This window comes from Eriocheir sinensis, chromosome 53, assembly GCF_024679095.1.
Source record: "Eriocheir sinensis breed Jianghai 21 chromosome 53, ASM2467909v1, whole genome shotgun sequence".
Taxonomy (NCBI): Eukaryota; Metazoa; Arthropoda; class Malacostraca; order Decapoda; family Varunidae; genus Eriocheir; species Eriocheir sinensis.
In genome coordinates, this window is record NC_066561.1 from 11,959,514 (window position 1) to 11,978,468 (window position 18,955).

The 18,955-nt window shown below is 44.4% G+C and overlaps 1 protein-coding gene across 6 annotated transcripts in view; it reads right to left on the minus strand.

Moving 5' to 3' along the window:
• LOC126983380 (uncharacterized) overlaps nt 1-18,955 on the minus strand; it is an 81,067-nt gene that overhangs the window by 26,816 nt on the left and 35,296 nt on the right. Inside the window, exons 1-6 of one of the 6 annotated variants that reach the window (XR_007735845.1) lie at nt 17,292-17,347; nt 16,256-16,351; nt 13,446-13,586; nt 12,520-12,717; nt 11,906-12,082; nt 11,542-11,639 (exon numbers count right to left, since the gene is read on the minus strand). The exons of 1 other annotated variant lie outside the window; for it this stretch is intronic. The gene's annotated coding sequence lies outside the window, so the exon portion shown is untranslated. Of the gene's footprint in view, nt 1-5,893; nt 6,004-11,541; nt 11,640-11,897; nt 12,083-12,519; nt 12,718-13,445; nt 13,587-16,255; nt 16,352-17,291; nt 17,348-18,955 lie in introns of those variants that run through there. 4 more of the 6 variants (XR_007735848.1, XR_007735849.1, XR_007735846.1 and 1 more) reach the window with 4 other exon arrangements.

Below are 18,955 nucleotides of genomic sequence, written 5' to 3' on the forward strand. Positions count from 1 at the left end.
ACAGGATAGGTATCTAATCTAACGTGTCATAACCTAAACTAAACTAATGCAGGTAATTCTTTACAAGAGGTCCGCCTCCCCCTCCCTAAAATGGGGAAAATTCCCTACTCCCGAAAGTTTAGGGAAACTTCCCGTCCTGTTATCGCCGTTTGGCGATGTGAGGAAATAGAGGAAAATGAGAGAGGGTGAGAAGTGGAGAGAGATGAGGAGAGAGGTGGAAGAGTGGAGAGGAAGGAATAAGGGAGAGGTTTACTACTGCAAAGGCCATTTATCGTCGGGAATGTTATGACAGTACGGTCAGAGAGGTCACCAAATCCATCAGGCCGGCGTACAGTCGTCTGAAGGCGTCCTTGTTCAGAGCCAAGAGTGTTTCCAACACAGGAGGGAGGCGAGTACGAAGGCAAAGGACAGACGGTTAAGGAAGTTGGTGCAGGGAAGATGTTGAGGCGGATGAACGACCGACAGCCCGAGGCGTTTATAGACCCTGACAGTGTAAGATCCGTTGAAGTTGTGTTCTTACGTACATGTATGTACGTCAGGCAGTCGGACACCTGATGGTGTATTATAATGTGTTATACTGATCCATGTATTGTCTTTTGTACTCGACTGGACAGCAATCAGTTATCACTGATGTATAAATGCAGTGATGAGAATAGATGATTCTCGGAGTGTGATGGTTACATGTACTTCATATTGACAGGTTTGATCCATAAAACTAGAGATCGCATCAGACAGACGGGTCTTTCCTTAACAATCAACTGACTACGGTTACACGTCCCGCGCTGCATATTTCCGACAGTTTACACCGTGTGTCCAACATATTTGAACTACTGCAACCTAACTTTACATAACCTTCTAATGGGGTGGGGGGACTTCACCCCTCTCAAGCACCCCTCTCCTATAATAAATGAGTGAAATTGCGAGGTTTCCGTACATGGCAAAAAATCCCTGGAATATATTTAAACTACTCCAACCTAACTTTACATAACCTTCTAGCGGGGGGCTTCGCCCCTCTCGACCCCCCCCCCCCCTCTACTATGGAGACTGAGTGAAATTGCGTGGTTTCTGTACGTGGCAAAAAATCCCTTGAATATATTTAACCCTTAAACATATACCCTATTAAATTATACACTAACACATGTGGGGGTCCTTGCAGACACCAACTTTTGAAAAATGAAAAAAAATACTTCTAATTGCATTTTACTCAAACTAAAAGCACCATGGGCAATGCCAAACTTAATCCTGTTGCTATGGAAACTGTTATAGTAGGATATCAATGTATTATTATTATTTAATATCACCACGAATTAGGCATACAATTGTCAATGGAAAAACCCCACGACAGATAGATCACGCCACCATACAGGAATGTCGTCCGTCAGTGTTTACCGTCTCAGTTTTGTATACTTAGCACTCCGATGGTGCGTGGAGGTCACCTTGACATACGTGACCAATTGTAACCATTATTTTCCAACCTGTAACTCGCCACTCCTTCACGAGAGTCCGACTGACACACAACGACAGTCGCTCTCGCTCCGTCGCTTCTTGTACATAAAGGCTACGAATATAATTCGCCTTAAGGAAGCTGAAGTCTTAATCAACACCCTTTAAACGCCCCCCGACAAGCCCGTTACATTTGGTGGCAGCGGTGGGATGTGGTGTGGGGCCCCAGGAGGAGGAGGGGGAGGTGGATCGACAGGCATTGTGATCGGCCGAGTGGGGGTTAAGTATTCAGGCGATTCTGAAGGTGAAGGGGCGCTATCCCTTGGGAGGGAAGAGTACGTAGCCCCCGATCGCAAATTCACCACATTTAAATCACCGGTGTTTGCACCTTGCTCCAATTCCTCCTCACTTGAAGTACGAGCCAACTGTTTAAAGGTGTCGCCGAGTTTAGCGAGAGTGTCTTTGTTCATACTATGGTGTAAACCATTCACAAAAGAGGAGCATATGTTGATAGCTGTAAATACGAACCAATAAACGGAACGTGTAGGAATGAATAGTTGGCATTGAAACCCTAAAAAGGCAAGAAAGAATGGCTAGCAAGGTGCCTGTTTAGACGTAATAGAAGTTAAGGTTATAATGGAATGCCCTAATGATATGGGTATATTGAAAGAATAACTATATAAACAAAGTGGTATGTTAAGTGAGTATACCATTGAAGCTCACGTTTTCTCTCGAGCGGTGAAAAGAAAACGGAGGCAGGGCACACTGATGAAGATTAACTTTGATAAGGGAACTCACACTATACTCAATAGATTCGCTAGCAAACTATAAGAAAGAATCAATATCGTATAGGAATGAACGTTACTCTCACAATTATGACTGAAGAACAGTGTTAGGAACACAGAAAGAAAAAAAATCGTGCCTCTGCACGGATAATAATGAAAATGAGCCGAGTCGGCAAATTTGGACAAGAATGGAATATCCACAAATACCAAGATTAATCAGCTGATGTAGTGGAGAGGGCGACGGCTTGTGATGCCCTGGGTGACGTGCAGTCGTTGTAGGCGCGTCAGGAAACCTCGGCCGCGGCCACAGCGGCGGTGAGAGGTGAGGGATGGGCTGACATCGGAGGACTCGCAATGGTGGTTGAAAAACTGCTGACCCAGCAAGTTGAGCGGCCGCGGCTGGGAGCCGGCACACCGCCGCCAGACGTATGATGGCCGCGTCGTCCTTGTTATAGTAAGAGATGGGCGGCTGTGGCAGAGAAGACGACTTGGGTGTGTAACCTCTTGAGAAGACGCCTTGCAAGAAACGGTAGTGGGAACAGCTTGCAGTCACCGGGAGATGGCCGCGGGTACCCTTGCTGACTGTTTGCCGGAAGAGGTTTGGGCCGATGCTCCCGGCAGCGGCGGTGGTGCCGCCAGCTGTGGAGCGAGGGGCATGCGGGGTGTCCCAAGGTCAGCGGTGCGTGCCTCCTCGTTGCAGGTGTGAATACTTCTGCCGTATCGTGGAGTGGCTTGCAGGGTACGTAGCAGTGCTGGCTTGAAGCGGGGGAGCGGCTTGTAGATTGTGGCCCTCGCTATCGGCTGCGTAGGCCTGTGGGTGTGCTCGGGGCTTGTAGGCTTGACGCCTGTAGAGTTGCTTGTAGCTGGTGTGCTCGAGGCTTGTAGGCTGGACGCCTGTAGAGTTGCTTGTAGCTGGTGTGCTCGAGGCTTGTAGATGCCCGTAGCTGGCGCCTTGTGAGTTGCACGTAGGTGGCGACTTGTGAGATGCTTGTAGCTGGCGCCTTGTGAGTTGCACGTAGGTGGCGACTTGTGAGATGCTTGTAGCTGGCGCCTTGTGAGTTGCACGTAGGTGGCGACTTGTGAGATGCTTGTAGCTGGCGCCTTGTGAGTTGCACGTAGGTGGCGACTTGTGAGATGCTTGTAGCTGGCGCCTTGTGAGTTGCACGTAGGTGGCGACTTGTGAGATGCTTGTAGCTGGCGCCTGGTGCGTTGCCGCGGACGGCAGGTGCGGTGCCGCGGACGGTAGGTGCGGTGCCGCGGACGGCAGGTGCGTTGACTCCTTCTTCCCTTGTACGCCTGTCCCCGGAGTTTGTTGGTGAGTTCTCGTGGCTTGGAGGAGAACGAGGTAGCGAAGGCACAGGCGCGGGGTGACCGCTGCCAACCAAATGTAACGGGCTTGTCGGGGGGCGTTTAAACCTTCCTGAATTGCCAGTGGCCTCCCGGCATCCAGTCGCCGAGGTTATGCCTGAAACTTGGGCTGAAGGTTATTCAGCTGGTTCCGGGGCGACATTTCTCCCATACACTAGACACTGGCATAATCGAACACCGTGTTTTAAGGATACAGGGGATCCAGACGTGTTTATTACCAATGCCTCTGCAAAACCTCCCTCCTTGACTGTTGCAAGAGTTACCTCCACCGTCACGCGGTGTACGTGAGGAACTCCGTCGATACACACATCACTGCCCGCCGGAGGGGCGTTAGACAAACGGATTTTAACAAGTTTTGCAGCACGATCCGGAACTATATGAGGACCTTCTACGACTGCCGTTACTGTCCGCCACAAGTCTGCAATGGTTTCGTGTGGTTTGACCGTAAGAGGGGACACTTGGGCGGTGGCAGCCCCTGAGTCTGTGGTGGGTTGGTCATTTTTCACCTCTGAGGGTGAGATTACAGTTGACAGAGACGATGGATTGACCATCCCCTGTATGCGTCGGCCTTGATACACGATCGCGTTGCTTACAGGGTTTATGGCGATGTGCAGGTCTTTCATGGCGTTCAATCCTAAGATCCCATCCACAGGTAAAGCAAACCTGCTAGAGACATAAAAGAAATCTCGAAAGGGACATACTTTTTCATGTAAGCTGACTGTTAGTGGTACTCGCCCAAGGATTCCCAAAGTGGTGCCCGTCACGCCTATCACATTCAGGTCGTTCTCTTGGAGCGGCCAATTTTCCCCACTCGCTTGTCGTGTCAGTGACCTGTAAGCGGAGTCGGATATGACATTAACTGTGGCACCTGTGTCAACCGCTAAGGTGAGTGAAGTATTGCCCACCTTGCAAGGGAGGGCAATTATGCTTGTCCGTCCCAAGGCGGCAATGACGGAGTCAAGTTGCTCCCAATTAGTATTTTCCTTAAGGGACACTTGGATGTACGCCTCGGGGCTGTCACGAAGTCATGTCTTTTTATTCTGAGAAGAGGAGTGTGGTCTACTGTCCGCTGAGGACTTGTACTTCTGTTCCTCCTTGGCCTTTTGTATTGCAGAACAACTGTCTGAGTCATGAAAACAATTCCCGTGGATATGGCAAAAGGCAGCCTTCCGCTGATGGTTTGGCCTAGGGTTCCTGTGTGGAAAACTACCTTGCCAGTGGCCTCCCGGCATCCAGTCGCCGTGGAATTGGAGCAAGGTGCAAACACCGGTGATTTAAATGTGGTGAATTTGCGATCGGGGGCTACGTACTCTTCCCTCCCAAGGGATAGCGCCCCTTCACCTTCAGAATCGTCTGAATACTTAACCCCCACTCGGCCGATCACAATGCCTGTCGATCCACCTCCCCCTCCTCCTCCTGGGGCCCCACACCACATCCCACCGCTGCCACCAAATGTAACGGGCTTGTCGGGGGGCGTTTAAAGGGTGTTGATTAAGACTTCAGCTTCCTTAAGGCGAATTATATTCGTAGCCTTTATGTACAAGAAGCGACGGAGCGAGAGCGACTGTCGTTGTGTGTCAGTCGGACTCTCGTGAAGGAGTGGCGAGTTACAGGTTGGAAAATAATGGTTACAATTGGTCACGTATGTCAAGGTGACCTCCACGCACCATCGGAGTGCTAAGTATACAAAACTGAGACGGTAAACACTGACGGACGACATTCCTGTAAGGTGGCGTGATCTATCTGTCGTGGGGTTTTTCCATTGACAATTGTATGCCTAATTCGTGGTGATATTAAATAATAATAATACATTGATATCCTACTATAACAAAACAAATATATGTAAAGATTGATAAGTAAGTATTAGATTGGATAGCCCCCAAAATCTCCAAAACTCATGAAAAATACTACACCTGGCTGAATCGACAGAGTAACACCACCGCGTTCAGGAGGACGCGAGTTCAATCCCCGCCCGGTGCCACCAAGCTGGGATATTTCAGCCGCCGCCGAGTGGCTTAAAACTACCCACATGCTGTCCAGAAGACCACCTATCAACCCGGACTCTAGATTCTAGAATTAAAGATGAGCTCCGGAAGGGCAGCATGAGCCAATGCAAGATGGCGCCACTATAAACACTCGCCTGCGCCAGAACGGGCTGGGCCGAATATCAGGACCTACCGGGAAGAAGCCTTGGGCCGATCATCAGGCCCCACCGGGAAAAAGCCTACCGGCGCTATAATAGGCCGCGACGTAAAAAAAAAACACAAAAAAAAAAAAAAAAAAAAAAAAAAATCAGGCCCTCCCATGCAAGTACTCCCATGTAGCGTGTCCCAAGCACAGCCTGGGAGTGTGGGATGCAGCTGATGTACCCCTAGCATTCTGGCACCACTGCTAGTTCTGAGGCAAGCTGTCAAAAAAGTTGATATTTTATTAGCGAAAAAAAAAGTCTTTGGAGTATTTTTGTACAAATGTACATTAGTACAGTTGCAATTCATAGAAAGTTATTCCTTACATTTGAGGAATGCAGTCAAGGTACTGAAGGAGGATGTGGCATCTGCAGAGAGCCTCCTTATACAACTAAAGCACACATTGTGGCTTTTCCTAACATCATTCCGCGGACACTTCCTGCACCGTACTATGCGAGAGCTGATATTGAACAACACCGCCTGCTCCACTGCTCCATTAGGACGCTGAACATCAATGTGGATGTTGCAGACGGTGGATATGTAGGATTGCAAGGGGAACTGAGGTGAACCAGTTGTCCACAGTTACGTTCCTGTTGGTGTTATGATATGGTCTACGGAGTCAGCTCCTTCGTCAGGCAGTGTCCCAGGCCCAGGTTTCCTTGAGCTGGTGGATCTCCCTTCCCCAAGTACGGTTTTGGCCCCAATAGGTACTCCCTTGTGTTGTCAGCTATAAGGACAAGTTTCAGTCCATACTTGGCAGGCTTATTGGGAATGTACATTTTGAACGGTCAGCGCCCGTTATATATATATATATATATATATATATATATATATATATATATATATATATATATATATATATATATATATATATATATATATATATATATATATATATATATATATATATACAGTAAAACCCCGATTATCCGAAATGAAAGGAGGGAAGCCTCTTTCGGATAAGCCGATTTTTCGGATAATCCGGATTTATGGCCGCCATTTTGATCGCCGCCAGTTTGATCGTCGGCATTGTGTTCTGCTGTATGGTAAGGACGACTTTCTTCCTTTTCCCGGTTTCTTTCGGCATGGTGATGTAGAAAGAAGTGAGGTCGAAGCACAGGTAGAACGCGATGCGACTGCCCAGTGTGAAGTGTGTGACGCGACTGCCGCCGACTGACGATGTAAACAATGAAACCAAACAAACACACGCTACGCTAAACAAAGTAGTACGCTTAAAACATGTGATGTAAATGTTTTATTGTATGTTTGTCTGTGTGTCTCCTTGTCTGGACCAGTGAATGTTGATACTTGTGAGCGTTGCAGATCTGAATTGTGAATGTTGCAGAGTGCGATTGTGAATGGTTGTGCAAGCTTGCAAATGTGACCTTGATGCATCGTGCAGGTGGAGACACAGTATGATGACTCATATTATCGCGCAACTCGTATGTTGGAAAGGGAATGTGGCATGGAGTGGAGAGGGGAGTCGTGTTTGTGTCGTTGTCTTGAGAGTACGGTGTGAGAGTAGTCGTGCAGTAGTTTGTTCGTTCGCCGCACCTACGTCCTTGCTGGGGCGAAGGTGCGGACGTGGTGTTGTTGAGAGTTTGTTTAATGTTTTTTGTCTAATACATTGATCTATTCGTTACAAGCTATTTCGGCAATACGTATTAGAAAGCATATTCATTTTAACTGTTCTTATCAATTTTAAATGTGTTAATATAGTACATATGAAGTTACTTTTATTTATTTTTGATGTTTTATAACGTTTTAGTATAGAAAAAAAAATTAATTGCATTATCCAGACCAATTTCGGATAATTCGGTTTTTCGGATAATCCGGTTTCGGATAATCGGGGTTTTACTGTATATATATATATATATATATATATATATATATATATATATATATATATATATATATATATATATATATATATATATATATATATATATATATATATATATATATATAGGTAGGAAGACACCTACCGAACGGGCGCAAGCCACTCCCGGTGAGGTAAATATGGGAGGTGAGAAGGGAGCTGAAGCCCTCCAAAGACCCTTCCCATGTCCTCACTAACCGTTTCCCTATTGTCTCACCAACACCGGAGAGTAGTTCAGCATGCTCTCTAAAGACAGATCCTCTTTATCCACACCACACTACATTCACACAACATATACACCGTTTCCCAAAATTAAAATTGCAAAATGGCGCACATACCCCCAGCCTCGGAGTCCCCGACTGGGGGGGGGACCACAAATTCCCCCCGGGCGGACTCCCCTTCTGGCTGCCGACCCGAGAGGTGTCTTGATAACTCCTCGAACCTCTTTCTTCTCAGTTTCTGCAACATTCGCGGTCTTCGCTCTAATTTTCATTCTGTGGAACATCATCTCTCCTCCTCTAAACCTCACCTTCTCTTCCTTACCGAAACACAGGTTTCTGAGGCTACTGACAGCAATCTCTACTCTGTTCCCTCCTACTATCTCTATCCTAAATTTCAATCCAAAGCTGGATGTTGCGCCTACGTGCGCAACGACATCCCTTGCTCTCGTGCCCACAACCTTGACTCTTCTGAATTTTCCACCATCTGGCTAAGACTTCATTGTCATTCTATTACTAAATTCATCTGTGCTGTTTATCTCTCACCTAACTCTACCAACTATGTAAAATTCTTTGACTATTTGAATCCTAAAGTGGAGCACATCTTGACCCATTCTCCCTTCGCTGAAATCTCCATCCTAGGATATTTCAATGTTCACCACCAGCTTTGGCTTTCATCCTCTTTCACTGACCATCTTGGTGAACAAGCCTACAACTTTGCTATCCTCAACGACCTAGAGCAGTTGGTCAAGCACCCTACACGTATTCCCGACCGTCTTGGAGATCGGCCCAACATTCTAGACCTCTTCCTTACCTCAAACCCTTCTGCTTATTCTGTCAAACTGTTCTCTCCGTTGGGCTCCTCCGATCACAATCTTATTTCTGCATCCTGTCTTATCGCTCCTGTACACCCTCTGGACCCACCGAAGAGGCGATGCCTCTGGCATTTTGCTTCAGCTCGGTGGGACGACCTGAGGATGTACTTTTCCGATTTCCCGTGGAATGATTATTGCTTCCAGGATAGAGACCCCTCTGTGTGTGCTCAGCGCATCACAGAGGTGATTGTCTCTGGAATGGAGGCATACATTCCTCGTTCTTTCTCTACTCCTCACGCTAAAATGCCTTGGTTTAATCACGCTTGTTCTCGTGCTGTCAATGATAGAGAGGTAGCTCACAAAAGGTACCAGAGCCTTCAAACTAATGCTAATTATGAACTTTACATTTCTGCCAGAAATCGTGCCAAATCTATTCTCCGACTAACCAAAAATTCTTTCATTAATAGAAAATGTCAAAACCTTGCTTTCTCTAACTCTTCCCGTGACTTCTGGCATCTAGCCAAAAACATCTCCTCCAACTTCACTTTTTCTTTTTTCCTCCACTCCTCAGTCCTGACGGCAACACTGCCGTCTCATCTATCTCCAAGGCTGAACTCTTCTCTCAAATTTTTTCTAAAAACTCCACTCTGGACGATTCTGGGCATATTCCTCCTACTCATCCCCTCTCTGACTCCTTTATGCCTGTTATAAAGATTCTTCAAAATGATGTTTTCTATGCCCTCTCTGGCCTCAATCCTCAGAAGGCTTATGGACCTGATGGAGTGCCTCCTATTGTCCTTAAAAACAGTGCCTCCGTGCTGTTACCCTGCCTGGTCAAACTCTATCGCCTCTGCCTGTCAACATCTACCTTTCCTTCTTGCTGGAAGTATGCCTTCATACAGCCTGTGCCTAAGAAGGGTGACCGCTCCAATCCCTCAAACTACTGTCCTATAGCTTTACTTTCATGTCTATCTTAAGCTTTTGAATCAATCCTTAACCGGAAGATTCAAAAGCACATCTCCACTTCTGACCTTCTATCTGATCGCCAGTATGGGTTCCGCAAGGGGCGCTCTACTGGTAATCTCCTGGCCTTCTTAACTGACTCTTGGTCATCCTCTCTTAGCCGTTTCGGTGAAAGTTTTGCTATTGCGCTGGACATATCAAAAGCTTTTGATAGGGTCTGGCACAAATCTTTGCTTTCTAAACTACCCTCCTACGGTTTCTATCCTTCTCTCTGTACCTTCATCTCCAGTTTCCTTTCTGACCGTTCTATTTCTGCCGTGGTAGACGGTCACTGTTCTTCCCCTAAATCTATTAACAGTGGTGTCCCACAGGGTTCTGTCCTATCTCCCACTCTTTTTCTGTTGTTCATTGATGATCTTCTTTCCAAAACGAACTGTTCTATCCATTCCTACGCCGATGATTCCACTCTGCATTACTCAACTTCTTTTAATAGAAGACCCACCCTTCAGGAACTTAACGACTCAAGGCTGGAGGCTGCAGAACGCCTAGCCTCAGACCTTACTATTATTTCCGATTGGGGCAAGAAGAACCTGGTGTCCCTCAACGCCTCAAAAACACAGTTTCTCCACCTATCCACTCGACACAATCTTCCAAACAACTATCCCGTATTCTTTGACAACACTCAGCTATCACCTTCCTCAACACTAAACATCCTCGGTCGATCCGTAACTCAAAATCTCAACCGGAAACTTCATATCTCATCTCTTACTAAATCAGCTTCCTCGAGGCTGGGCGTTCTGTACCGTCTCCGCCAATTCTTCTCCCCTGCACAGTTGCTGTCCATATTCAGGGGCCTTGTCCGCCCTCGTATGGAGTATGCATCTCATGTGTGGGGGGGCTCCACTCACACAGCTCTTCTGGACAGAGTGGAGGCTAAGGCTCTTCGTCTCATCAGCTCTCCTCCTCATACTGATAGTCTTCTACCTCTTAAATTCCGCCGCAGTGTTGCCTCTCTTTCTATCTTCTATCGATATATCCACGCTGACTGCTCTTCTGAACTTGCTAACTGCATGCCTCCCCCCCTCCCGCGGCCCCGCTGCACTCGACTTTCTACTCATGCTCATCCCTATACTGTCCAAACCCCGTATGCAAGAGTTAACCAGCATCTTCACTCTTTCATCCCTCACGCTGGTAAACTCTGGAACAATCTTCCTTCATCTGTATTTCCTCCTGCCTACGACTTGAACTCTTTCAAGAGGAGGGTATCAGGACACCTCTCCTGTAATTGATCTTCCTTTCGGCCACCTCTTTTGTTTTACTTTTGGAGCAGCGAGTAGCGGGCTTTTTTTTCTATTATTGTTTTATTTTTTTGTGTGCCCTTGAGCTGCCTCCTTTGTTGTAAAAAAAAAAAAATTATACCTACCTACCTACCTACCCACCTACCCACCTACTTACCTACCTACCTATATATATATATATATATATATATATATATATATATATATATATATATATATATATATATATATATATATATATATATATATATAATTTTTTTTTTTTTTTGGGGGGGGGGACTCATGTAATACAACGTTGTACTACGTATACAAATACGTGGGGTCGAAACGGGCAGCAATCGCTTCTACACTGGAAACGGAAAGAGCGAGAGCGGCATGCACACAACATCGACAACATGAAAGAGAACACGAAAGCTATCAGGCATCACAGCTGTCTGGCGCCAATGAGGCGGCTGTGTTACCATTGAGAAAATATAGTGGGGTCCGATCCGACCCCCGGATGTGTTTAAGGGTTAAACACTCTCCAGGAAAGTGAACACTCTGCAGCAGCTACTTGAAAACTGAGCAAACACAAAATCTTTCTCACTTTTGAATATAAAAATTTCACTCCTGGCAACCTCTGTGGTGTTGGGCTCCAAAACATATTTTTCCAAGAAAAGGCATCGTCCATGTTGCAGCTTTCTCCTGGAAAAAAAAAAAGAAGCTTATAAGAATAGTGCCATCACTCTCTTAATTAGTCTTTATCCCAATTCCTGATTCAAGCAGTGAAAGGAAACATATAAATCCTTAAATATATATTGAACAAATAAGTAAAAATATACAACTTTATGAAACAAATAAGTAGAGTTTTTACAGTAAACTGGTTTATGAAGAATTCATCCAAGAAAAACTAGACAGCAGCTGACAAGAGCATGGAAGGAGGAAGATCAAGCTTCTGTTTACCTCCTCACCTGGACCTTCCAAGCATTGAGAAAGTTGAGCAGCATGACTGTGCCCATCGCACTGTCTCCCTCCTCCACAAGCTTGATCAGCAGCACAGTGGTCGGCAGGTCACTGGGGGAACACAACACTGCTACTACAATGGGTGGCCTTGTGCATGCCCAGTCTCTGGCATGATGAGGTCAGTGCTGAGTCAGAGGGCAGGAGAATAGCAGAGTAGATTATTCAGTAATAATATATCCAAAAATAATGATTTTTTTCCCAAAAATTTACTATTGTGTATGTACACAGCACCTCAAGTAAGCTTACACACACGTTAGACCTTCACTACACTCTTGTGCATCTAACAGTGACCCAACACTGCAGGAGCATATAATTTTGGTGACTTTTGTTGTTAAGGATATTCTGAAACCAATCAGAGAAAACTAATTCAAATATATGTACAGGAAAAGGAAAACCTGTCATATGGAAAGGCTCGTATCTGAAGGAACCAATGGCTGGGTCAGGTTAATGAAGGTATTCTTCCACTTGTTGGCCTTCACCAGTCAAGGTGTGAAGCATGTCTTACACACCACACTTTTCATCCCCTGCATCACCAGCTAACATGAGCCCTACTACTACGTACCAAATTTCCATGAAGAGTTTGACAAAGCCGGCACCCGAGAGGAAGGGCTGAGAGACGCTTCTTCATCTTGCTGTCCCTCATCTTCCACCTTTGATTAGATAGTTAGTGTAGCTTGTCACAAACAGCCTCGTAAGAACCATCAGGTCTGCTGATGTTTGTTCTTCCTTTGTGTTCTCCAGCTCCAAGGCCCCAAGTGAGCTGTGAGTGGAGGAAACAGACACCATGCTTCTTACTACTTCACCAGGCACTCAAACTTTGCATATTGAATTGCTCCAGATGCCCTGTCCCCTCCCTCACCAAGGCCTACCCTCCTTTCATCTAAGCAATCAGCTCCCTTAGCTATGGACAGGGGCTTCAGCCTAGTGTATGTTGACTATAGCTGCTGTACGTCTTCCTTCATCAGCTTCAAACTTGCAGAATATTCATAAAGCAATGCAGAGATGCTTTGAAGGGAGGCAGACGCATCACGCCTCTTGTTACCCCACCAAGCTGTCCCGTCAGGCACTAAACATCCCATTTTGCTGTCCTGGTACTTATTGACACTCAGAAAGACATGGAAATGGCACTAAGGAAACAGGTACAAAAGACTAGTTTGGCTGTGACCCGACCAACTCACACGCAGCTTTCCATTCAAAATCACCCGTGCTGTTCATGGTACTACTGATCAGCACCTTCATCAGTAAACCCTGGACCATCCTTCTTACTATTGTTTCTCTTATAGCTTACACCCTCTCAGGATGGAAGCATCAACATGTCTGGAACTTTAATGTGTAGCGATTCTTTGGCAACTCCTCCTGTCTGTTCGGGAGCATGTTGTGACAATTCAACTTTATCTTTATCTTCCTTTTTGATGATTTGGCACTTGGTTGTTCTCTTTCCTTACAAATAGGAAGGAAATTAATTATGCTTCTACACTGGACACTCACAGTAGCACGTCCTCCTCTGTTGTGTGGGAGGTGAGGTAGCGCAGCTGTGGGCCAGGGATTTGGTTGTTGTCCCATCGCTCATAGGCATTGCAGGACCACCACCTCCTGGACCAGCTCAGTCAGGAGGTTATGTCGCTCACTCTGGAGAGAAGAGTAAAAAACAGCTTCATTTGAAAGGGTTAAACAAATCCATGGTGAGTGAAGCTTTCCAGTGAACAAAATGGCTTGAGAAAGGTAATATTCATAGAGTAGAGAAGCTCTTGTACTAGTAAAAATGGTTGCACAATGGATACAGATACAAAAATAATATAAATGGATGCATTCATTCATCGATACACAGATAGATGGATACATGAAGAACATAATTAAATATACCGCCATAGATTGATATCGATAGACAGAGATGGACAGAAAAATACTCAGGTTTGCATAACACCCCCCTCCCCTTTCCCCCCCAATAAAAAAATCAAATCAGTTAAAATTTCCCTAAAAGAACACGTTTTCTTTTAATTTATGTATATGTTGGTGGCCCCCCGAGCCTTGGGAATGATCCTTTCCTTTTAAACCCAACCCACTGCCTTATGTTGGGTTTTACTGACTTTTTGTATTTTTGTTTTTATCATTTTTGTTCTTCATATTAAAAAAAAAATCAGTCAAAATTAGTAATAATAGTCATGTTTAGAGAAACAAAAGGTCATTTTCTGTAGATTATAAATTAACACAGACCACTTGGATCAAGTGTCTGCTCTTCACTTTATAATAATCTTTTCACTCTAAATCACACTTGAACCTCAATTTCCTAGATATTGGATTTCCCAGTAGACAAAATCTTGGGTCCTGCAAGACATGTACCCGGCTATGTTCAGCCTTTCCTGACACATGCCTGACCCAATCCGGGCATCAAAACAAGTCCAGCCGTACATCCCCTGGTCAGTTTCTGCAGCCTGGACATATCAGTATGTTGTTGTCTCATGCAGCCACGCTTTGACCTTACATTTGCACGTGAGAAACATTATGTTCATAGGGAATCAAGTTCACACATTGTGCACCTTTATGTTACGTGCAGAAATTTTATGAGGGAGCTGTTGTTCTGGAATGGCATTTTGGCTGCACTCAGCTGATTGACTATCTAGGCTGGCTCTCTCCTCACCTGTGTGGGCTAACAGGTGAGCCGAACACAGCCGAGACTTGTAGTGTGGAGATAATTGGGTAGAATCATTCCACTCTTGCTCGCCTCACGTGCTAGCAGACCAGCAGCTGCTGGATCTATGCTTGTATAGCAGACTGTAGGTCTATAAACTATAGGTAGAGCTACAGCTTGAGTGCCACAGGCAATGGAGGGGAATGACTGGGAGGGCTGGCCCAACCAACCACCCATCCTCCCTCCTGCCAGCACATGAGGGCAGTGGTGGGCTGTAGGGGTGCAGAAACACTGAGTAAACAAGTCACTGCTGTACCCATGGCAGGATATTTAAAATGTCACCTCATTGCTTAATGACATATTACTAATATTATTGGCCTGGTCGTCGTAGGTGTGAGGTAGGTTGCATACCTCCAAACTTGAGGACTACCTGTAATGGCCGCAGAGAACACAGCAAACACTGCATTGCTGCTGCTGACACAGTTCACAGGTATCAACTGCTGCTTAGGATTATCATCCAGTTTCTTCATTATTAAATTCTTATAGAACAACATTCATTGGAAATACTTCACAGTAGTACAGTGTGCTTAAGCACCTGGAGCTGAAAAAAAATTGCAGACACTTGGTGTCACTGTCCATGGTTGACATGTATTGGAAGTTTTCAAATAACTTGTTTTTGTTAATTTTTCTTAAATGTGGTGCTCGGGTGTGATACTGCCAGACCCAGGGTGCCAAACAAGTATATTCCTGCCCGGACTTTTGGCCTTACCACCATTACTCCGGGAAATGGAGAGTCCAGTCTAACACTTTGTAATGGATTCTTTCAACTCATTTACATGTTAACATAATGAAAATAAAAACAAAACAAAAAAACAACAATAAAACTCAATAACCCCCCAGGAGAGTGTTTTTTATATTCCAGTTTTTTTTTTTCCTGCAAAGACAGATGTAGATAGATATATTGATGATAACTGAATGTATTTATTAGAGATATGACAGACTAGCAAAAGATAAATATATTGATAACTGAATGTATTTATTGGAGATATGACAGACTAGCAAAAGATAGATATATTGATAACTGAATGTATTTATTAGAAATATGACAGACTAGCAAAAGATATATATATTGATAACTGAATGTATTTATTAGAGATATGACAGACTGGCAGACAGATATATTGATAACTGATTGTATTTATTAGAGATATGACAGACTGGCAGACAGATATATTGATAACTGAATGTATTTAGAGATATGACAGACTGGCAAAAGACAGATATATTGATAACTGAATGTATTTAGAGATATGACAGACAGATATATTGATAACTGAATGTATTTAGAGATATGACAGACTGGCAAAAGACAGATATATTGATAACTGAATGTATTTAAAGATATGACAGACAGATATATTGATAACTGAATGTATTTAAAGATATGACAGACATATATATTGATAACTGAATGTATTTAAAGATATGACAGACATATATATTGATAGCTGAATGTATTTAAAAATATGACAGACAGATATATTGATAACTGAATGTATTTAAAGATATAACAGACAGATATATTGATAACTGAATGTATTTAGAGATATGACAGACTGTCAAAGGCATACACAGCTAGAGTCACACATGTAAAGGCCAAGCCACTCACTTCTATGAGGGGGTCTGCATGACAGCAAGGGACTGGGCAGGCAAGACATGGCACTGGTCTTTGCTGCTGTGGTCAGAGGGGCTGGGTGGTGCCCACCTGTTGGGCACAAAACACAGTTACTGGCACCATACTTCCATTATCTTTAATCTAACATAACACACTCTCTTCTACTGTTGTTGGTGTCACATCTCCATCATATCATATTTGCCACTCTTGTTTTGTACTGCTGGGGACAGAATGACATGCAAATATAGGTACATTAGAAGGCAAAAGTCATGGGAAGAGATCCTTGGAGACAAAAATAACATCTCATGATCTAGGGCAAAGGAAAGATCACCCATTGAAACATTCATACTCATTCTTCATTCAAGTCTGAGAATTTTACAAGCTTTCCCTCAATTGAAAACTTATATCAGGGTATTTGTGTTACATTTGATACAACCTTTACCGTTAAATTACACTGTCCTTCAACCTTTTCTCCATTAAAAACTAAAGTATCGACTATCTTGCTAACAATCATCTCCAGTGACTTGATTATGCACCTTGCATTTCACGACAATCAAATTAATCACAATTTTTACACCACAAAGTCACCAGTGAAGGATCAACCCTCAAGGAACTCAGTCACCTGAGACAAGACTGGAAGCAGCTTCTCAAGTTCCTGATTTATGGAGTATGAGACACAAGCAAACAAGGGACAAGCCTCATTCTTCAGTGCAATGTCACTGAGCTGAGCAAGACTTGCCTTACATCCAAGGGCTAACTAAAACTTTAGACCAATAATGGGTTTAAAGCATGATATTAACAAGTCATGTGTGAAGACAGGGCAAAGGTGTGAGTTCACCACAGGAGGTACATGGAATGTCTCAAGCTAAGTGTATGCTTGCATGCATGAGTGTGTGTGTGTGTGTGTGTGTGTGTGTGTGTGTGTGTGTGTGTGTGTGTGTGTGTGTGTGTGTGTGTGTGTGTGTGTGTGTGTGTGTGTGTGTGTGTGTGTGTGTGTGTGTGTGTGTGTGTGCTTCAGATACTGCCTCACCTTCTCACAGGTAATTACCAGGTCCACCGTCAGCTGCTCGGCACTCACTGATGGCTGCAAAATGCAAGAAGAGGAGCAAGTTCAGTGATCAGTTAATTAAATGAAGAACACAACAAATGATTGGTAAATTGGTTGCTTCAAGTTTGGTAAATTGGTTGCTTCAAGTTGATGGATAAAAAACTTGATCGTTGCTAATTTACTGAAAGATCACCTACGTTAGCATTCAACAGACGAAAGTCACTACCATTCCATTTATGGAAAAAGTACTGAACATTATATGAGATGAAATATTAAAGACACCCACGAAGAACAAATTATAGGTGACAACACTGGGGAGGAAAGTGTTCTGGATGAGGAGGGAGCACTGGCCTAGCTGGACTTTGCTAGTACTAGCTATTTCACTAGTACTGGAATTGATATCAAGGGTACAAAATGAGGCTACCAATTTCTGATAAATTACTCGTATATCATTCTAAACCAAGAACAATATAGATTCCTTGGCAACAAATTGTATTCTTAACCCGGTGGTGGTGGCAGCAGCGGGGATCATGTTTCTTATTGGTCCCTCTAAGTGAGAAAAATGAGAAAAAAACATCACTCACACAAAGCACTTCATAATATATATCAAAGCATTTGTGATCAGATTATGTATCATCTATTTTTGTGGGGGTTATATCATGGCACAAATTTGGCCCGTCGCTGCTACACGGTAAAGCCACAGATTTGGCCCGTCGCTGCTACACGGTAAAGCCACAAATTTGGCCCGTCGCTGCTACACGGTAAAGCCACAAATTTGGCCCGTCACTGCTACACGGTAAAGCCACAAATTTGGCCAGTCGCTGCTACACACTAAAGCCACAAATTTGGCCCGTCGCTGCTATACGGTAAAGCCACAAATTTGGCCCGTCGCTGCTACACGGTAAAGCCACAAATTTGGCCCGTCGCTGCTACACGGTAAAGCCACAAATTTGGCCCGTTGCTGCTACCAGGTTAAAGAGGTTTAGAAGAGAATTAAGAGGAAATGGAAGAAGATTAACCCTTAAACTGCAGAGGCCTAAATGCCGGATATTTTTCCTTCGCGAATTTATATTAACATTATAATAAAAAGCAAAAAATATAAATCTAACAGTATGTCATCAATGAGAAAAATGTAATTTGATGTATTACAGCAGTGCTGAGTGGTACATGAATAATTAGACCAAATAATAGGCACTTTAAATTCGCGCCCTTTACAAAGTGCGGGAAAAATGTGACATGTTGGGTAGAATGAGGTGGAGCGGGTGGAAGTGGTGGACATTTGTCCCCCCGGCTTCTCTCTCTCTCTCTCTCTCTCTCTCTCTCTCTCTCTCTCTCTCTCTCTCTCTCTCTCTCTCTCTCTCTCTCTCTCTCTCTCTCTCTCTCTCTCTCTCTCTCTCTCTCTCTCTCTCTCTCTCTCTCTCTCTCTCTCTCTCTCTCTCTCTCTCCATTTGTTTGTTTATTTTTCCTCTCAATGTCTTCTTCTCTCTCTCTCTCTCTCTCTCTCTCTCTCTCTCTCTCTCTCTCTCTCTCTCTCTCTCTCTCTCTCTCTCTCTCTCTCTCTCTCTCTCTCTCTCTCTCTCTCTCTCTCTCTCTCTCTCTCTCTCTCTCTCTCTCTCTCTCTCTCTCTCCAGGCTGGGCCACAGATA